This window comes from Vombatus ursinus, unplaced genomic scaffold (genome assembly GCF_900497805.2).
Source record: "Vombatus ursinus unplaced genomic scaffold, bare-nosed wombat genome assembly UNPS02014772.1, whole genome shotgun sequence".
NCBI lineage: Eukaryota > Metazoa > Chordata > Mammalia > Diprotodontia > Vombatidae > Vombatus > Vombatus ursinus.
Window position 1 is genome coordinate 32,301,407 of NW_020954550.1, and position 6,436 is coordinate 32,307,842.

At 38.1% G+C, this 6,436-nt stretch overlaps 1 protein-coding gene across 2 annotated transcripts in view; it reads left to right on the forward strand.

Annotated features, from left to right (window-relative positions):
- Positions 1 to 6,436, forward strand: part of OXCT1 (3-oxoacid CoA-transferase 1) — a 169,397-nt gene that overhangs the window by 9,320 nt on the left and 153,641 nt on the right. The gene's annotated exons all lie outside the window — the stretch shown is intronic.

The window sequence follows — 6,436 nt, forward strand, 5'->3', positions numbered from 1 at the left end:
TGTTGTTTTGAGGCTTATTGGACATGGTTAAAATCATAGCAGGAGGGGCTTTCAAAATAAGTAACCTCAGTTTGGGGAAGATTTTGTTTCTTAAAAAAAACAAACTTGAAATTTACTGTTAACATTGAGATATGTAGTTCTCTATTAAATTTTAGATGAAAAGGCTTTGGGTCAGTTCTTCCTTAATATGACCAAAGGATCACATATTTAGAGCAAAAAGGGACCTAAGAGATCATTTAGTCTAACTCCATCAAAAGTTAGAGGAATTAGATGTCCATAGAGGTTAATTAATTTGTCCAAGTTTCCATGGCTAATACGTATTAGAACAGGATTTGACCTCAGAGTCCTCGGATTCTAAATCCGGTATTCTCTCCACTGTCTCAAGCAGCTCATGTTCTCTCTGTCTCTTGTCTTTCTGTCTCTGTCTCTTTCATTTTGTCTCTTTCTCTCACTGCTTCTCTCTTTCTCTTGCAAATTGCTCATTTTTAATTGTTAATGTACTGTGAATTATTTAATCTGAAATCTGTTTTGAATATCTGCTTTTGGTCATTACATTGCTTCTTGTGATCTGTTTGATTGAATCGAGAATGTATTTATTAAATTCATGGATTAGGCCATGCCAATTTGGGGTGGAGGTGGGGAATGAAAGGGCAAGATGATAATGGGGCTAACACTTTGGAGTAAAAGATCAGAAATCAGAATGATTTGATTGATAAAATGGTTAGGAACTTGCAGTTAGGTCTGAAGGAAAGTCCACCCAGGAAGGACAAAACTGCATGTAAAAAAATTGGTAAAGGATTAGTTTTGTTCATGGAGGAAAAAGCAGAAAAAGATCTACATTAGATGAAGGGTGGACTGAGACAATGATGTATCACAGTCATTTACAAGGTGCCATAGAACATAATAAAATCCTTGATCCTTTTATGTTCATGCTTGTTCTTATATCTGTGTTTCTGATCATGCTGTTCCCTTATTTGCATCAAGGTAATTTTATTTAATGAGGCAAGAAGGTTGCAAGAAGCAGATTGGAGAGTAGCAAAAGCAAAAAGGCCTTGGCTTCCAGGGAGTGACCTTTACAGAAGATATCCCACTTCTCTCTTCCACTCTCCTCATTCCTTTGGGAAGCAAAAATTCCCAGAGAGTTTTCTGTTTGGGGGCTAACCCTGGAGCCATTTTAATCCCAGATTTGTGTTGGTCAGTCATTTCGGTTGGGTCCAACTCTTCATGACCCCATTTGGGGTTTTCTTGGCAAAGATACTGGAGTGATTTGCCATTTCCTTCTCTGGCTCATTTTGCAGATGAGGAAACTGAGGCCAACAGGCTAAGTCACTTGCCCAGGGTCACACAGGTAGTAATTGTCTGAGGCCAAGTTTGAATTCAGGAAGATGAGTCTTCCTGACTCTAGGCTTGACGTTCTATCCACTATGCCACTAGCCACCTAGGGATACAAATACAAGCAAGTAAGATAGGCCCCTATCCTCAAGAGCAGCTTACATTCTCCTCTGAGACATTAGCACATGAAGGGGATCTGAACCCAGGTAAGATCCCACGTTTGTTACGGTGATGTGATATAGAACAGGCCTGGAAGTGAGGTGGATGCCCGGGGCCTGCCCAGATAAAGCAGAAGTTTACCTATCAGAGCCAAGACATGCAGGGATTGTGTCCAGGTGGAGAGAAAGTGGAGGAGATGGTGATAAAGGAAGAGGAATTTTGTAACATTCAATTTCAATTTTTTTAAAGATTTAGAAACCTAACATAATATTCTCTGATACCTAAGAAATCTCTTCAAAAGTCCCATTCCGATGCCTTATTGAAGTGACCCTCAATAAGGTTTCTAAAATTGGAGTTTCTGAAATTGCTAGTGAAACAGATGTTATTTCAGGCTGGATGGGCTTTGAGTGTGGGTGGGGGTGGAGGAATTGCATTTAGAGATGGAAGGCACCTGAGAGACCATTTCTAGGCAATAGACTAGTTTGAAGATTAGAGCAGCTCAGTTTGGATAGGCTTATCACCAGAAGGTTAGTTAACCAGGTGATGAAATTTTGGGCCACAATCAGTCTTGAAATTATTCCCTAAGGCAAAGAGAGGTCTTAACCTGGGGTCCATGAATTTGTTTTTTTAAAAATAATATTTTAATAGCTATTTCATTGTAATTGATTTCCTAAGCAATTCCATATATTTATCTTATGCATTTAAAACATTTTAAGAAGGGCTTCACAGTCTTCACTAGATTTTGTCAAAGGGGTTCATGGCATAAAGAGGTTAAAAACTCTCATTTACTGGCTGCAAGGGTAAAATACACCAATGAAATCTTGAAATTTTTGATGTGTTGAAGTTATCTAAGAAATGTTTTCTATGCCATCTAGTGGTTGAATATTTCTTGCCTTTTTTATTGGTTGGGAAGAGGAAAGAAAAGGTGGTGTTTTAGGGGTTTCAAGTAGAAAATTCTTCACAAAGTCATTAGCATTTCTTTTGTCACTGATACTTTTTGTTAAATTGATGTTGCAGGTAGATTTTGGATGGGAGTAAGCTGTGGTAGAAATAATCAAAAGGCATAAATCTGCATGCAAATGGGAAGAACAAATACTGTATATCTCATATAAATAGGACAATGCAGTTAAAAATCATTTTAAAGAATGAATTAAGTCTGAACCACTGGATAGTGTCATGTGCCAATAACTATTATACTCAATGCAACCTGTATGTGGTCAGATACGTTAATGGGTGCATTTGCCATTACCCTAGAATCCCTTACCCCTTTGAACTTCCAGTGTTGGAAGTCTTGTTGATTTTACATTTTAGCTTCTGTTTTCTCACTACTCCAGCTCTTGTACTTTGAAGCATTGTTGAAGAACATTATAAAATTACTGATAAGTTCCATGAAAAATTTATGATATACATCCTCAGCGCATCCTCACTCCTGATGCTTGGCAGTGTTTATTTATTTTTTCAATAATATTCATTGGGGCAGCTAGGTGGTGCAGTAGATAGAGCACCAGCCTTGTAGTCAGGAGGACCTGAGTTCAAATGCGACCTCAGACACTTGACACTTACTAGTTGTGTGACCCTGGGCAAGTCACTTAACCCTGATTGCCTCACAAAAAAAAAGAAAAAAAACTAAATAATATTTATCTCCTGTTGTTTCCTTATCATGTTACATACTTCAAAACTTTTTTCTCCAAGCCTGAAAACTATCCCTTGTGCATCACTGTAAATTCTGTTGCCTTCTACTTTACTGAGAAGATTGAGGTCATTGGTTGTATTTGCTCAGCTACCTTTTTCTCCACCTTAAATTTCTTTGTATTTTTCTCTTTCCCTTCACTACATATTTAAAAAAAATGTTTTATTGATGTCTTACATTTTTACGTTGAAGTCATTTCCCACTTTCTACCAATTAACCCCCTCCTTGGGAAAAAAGATGAAGAATTAAGTTAAATTGTTTGTTAGGGAAACCTTGTCTGATTGTATATATAACATTCTGTTTCAGGAGTTCCTCACCTCCCAGCCATGAGGCTGGGGTGGGGATGTAGTTATTTCTTTTCTAGGACCTTCATTGATTTCATTTCCATTACTCAGAGTCCATCTTCCTTTTTAGTAATCTTTTTGTTTATGTCCTTATTCCTCATATTTGTCCTTCTTTACCGTACAATAATATTCCGTTATTTTCATATATCATAGTTTTTTTTTTTCACCAGCCATCCTTCAGTCAGCACCTAATTTGTTTCCAGTCCTTTGCTACCACAAATGGTTGCTGTGAATATTTTGGTATCTGTTAAACCATAGTTTCTGGCTTTGACTTCCTTGGGATATGTTTAATAATGAGATTCTTCTATTTACTTTTTAAATAAATCTTCTGCTCAGATTCTTAAAATCTAGCCACTGCTCAGATTCTTAAAATCTGCCCACTTGCATTAAGCAATACAAATGCTTAGATTCCTTAAGAGTCTGCCCAGTATGACAGGTGTTCTAATAAACCTTGTCTTTGGCTGAAAAAAAAATCTTCTTGACGCCTTTTGTTTTTACACTTACTGTTTCTAGGTATACCTTGCCTAGGGGCATCTTGCTAATAAAACCTTCTCTTGTGACAGCAAGGGGAAAAAATAAACTGCACAGACAACAGCCTGATAACATATGCAATATTGTACTCCCAGGGTCCTTCTCTACCTCATTACTGAAAAGGAAGTACTATTTTTGTGGTTAGTTCTCTGCAACCTGATTGGTCATTGTAATTACTGAAGTGTTCAACTTCTTGAAGATAGAAGATTAGCAGCAGTAACTTGGCCAAATTCTCTCAACATTCCCCTGCAAACAACTTTAAAATAATGCTTCAAATCGAATTCTGCCAACAACAGGTCAGGGTGAGACATTGTTCAAGCCTAAGACAGCTTAGGAGATGGGCAGGAGAGGTCTGTGACACTGGGGTGAGGGCTGAGCCAGAGCACACGTGGAGGTAGCACCATCCATGGACTTTGGAGGCGGCTGCAACAGTAGTAGCAGCAGCAGCAGCTTCAAGAGTTGTGAGCCCAGAGGTAGTAAACGGGAGGGGGGGGGGGGAGTTGGGTTGGTCAACTGGTCAGAGATTACAAGGGACCTTGAGCTGACACTGGTTGCAGGGCAGGGAGCTGTTCGGCAGCTTTATTTTTGTATGCAGTTCTGGATCAGAGTTCCCAGTCTCAATTCCAGCGCAGAGAAGAGTACTTGTGGTTGATCACAAGAGATCAGGGGGCAGAGAGGAACACTAGTGCACGTGGGTACAGGGGAGCAGGGACCCTTCATGATTAAAGACCAAAATGCAGACCTGGAGAACAGTGACCACACCTCTCCCCTGGATCACATCACCTTGGAAGCACTGAAAACTTGTAGAGCCCCAGAATTAGCTCTGAAAGCAGTAGCATTAAAAAAAACTTGAAGCTTTGGGACTGTGCCTCCCCACCCCTAGGTGAGCAGAACTCAGTTTTATTTTATTTTTTTAGGCAATTGGGGTTAAGTGACTTGCGCAGGGTCACACAGCTAGTAAGTGTCAAGTGTTTGGTCTGAGGCCGGATTTGAACCCAGGTCCTCCTGACTTCAGGGCTGGTGTTCTATCCACTGCGCCACCTAGCTGCCCCTCAGAGCTTAATTTTAACATAAGGTTCAGTGTCAAGAAATAGCTGGAAAAAAATGAAAAAACAACAACAACAACGAATGTGAACATAAAATGTTACTGTAGTGGCAGGGAAGACCAAGACACAAACTCAGAAGAAGATGATAGTGTGAAAATAGCTACAACCAAAGTCTCAAAGACAAATGCTAATTGGACAAAAGCCCAGTGAGAAGAAGAAAATTTTCTTAAGAAACAGATAAGAGTGATAGAGGAAAATTTGGGAAAATAATGAGAGTAATGCAAGAAAATTATGAAAAGAGAATTAACAGCTTGGTAAAAGAGGCACAAAATATACTGAAGAAAATAACGCCTTAAAAAAAAGAGAATTGACCTAATGGTAAAAGAGGCACAACAATTCACTGAAGAAAAGAACTCCTTAAAAAGCAAATAGACCAAACAGAAAAAAGAAGTACAAAATCTTAACTGAAGAAAATAATTCCTTAAAAATTAGAATTGGGCAAGTGGAAACTAATGACTCTGAGATTTCAAGAAACAATAAAACAAAGTCAAAAGAATGAAAAAAAGAAGAAGAAAATGTGAAATATTTCATTGGAAAAACAACTGACCAGAAAAATAGAATAAGAGATAATTTAAGAATTATTGGACTACCTGAAAGGCATGATCAAAAAAAGAGCCTAGACACCATATTTCAAGAAATTAAGAAAAATTGCCTTGTTATCTTAGATCCAGAGGGAAAAATAGAAATGGAAAGAATCCACTGATTTCCTCCTGAAAGAGATACCAAAATGAAAACTCCCAGGAATATTATAGCTAAATTTCAGAGCTCCCAGGTCAAGGAAAAACTATTGCAAGCAGCCAGAAAAAATAATTTAAATATTATGGATCTGCAGTCCGGATCACACAAGATGTAATGGCTTTTAGGTTAAAGGAGGAGAGGGCTTGGAACCAAGAATAACCTACTCAGCAAAACTGAGTATAATCCTTCAGGGGAAAGAATAAATATTTAATGAAATTGAGGACTTTCAAGCATTCTTGATGAAAAGACCAAAACTGAATAGAAAATTTGACATTCAAATGTGAAACTCAAAAGGAGCATAAAAAGATAAACATGAAAGAGAAATCATAAAAGACTCAGTAAAGTTAAACTGTTTACATTTCTTTATGGAAAAATGATACATGTAGTTCCTAAGAACTGTATACATAGACAGAGGTCACAGGTATGAGTCAACTATATTGGAATGAACTTCAATCTCATTGTAATTGGTTCAGAGAGGGAAGTAGACATCTCTCTCTCTCTCTCTCTCTCTCTCTCTCTCTCTCTCTCTCTCTCTC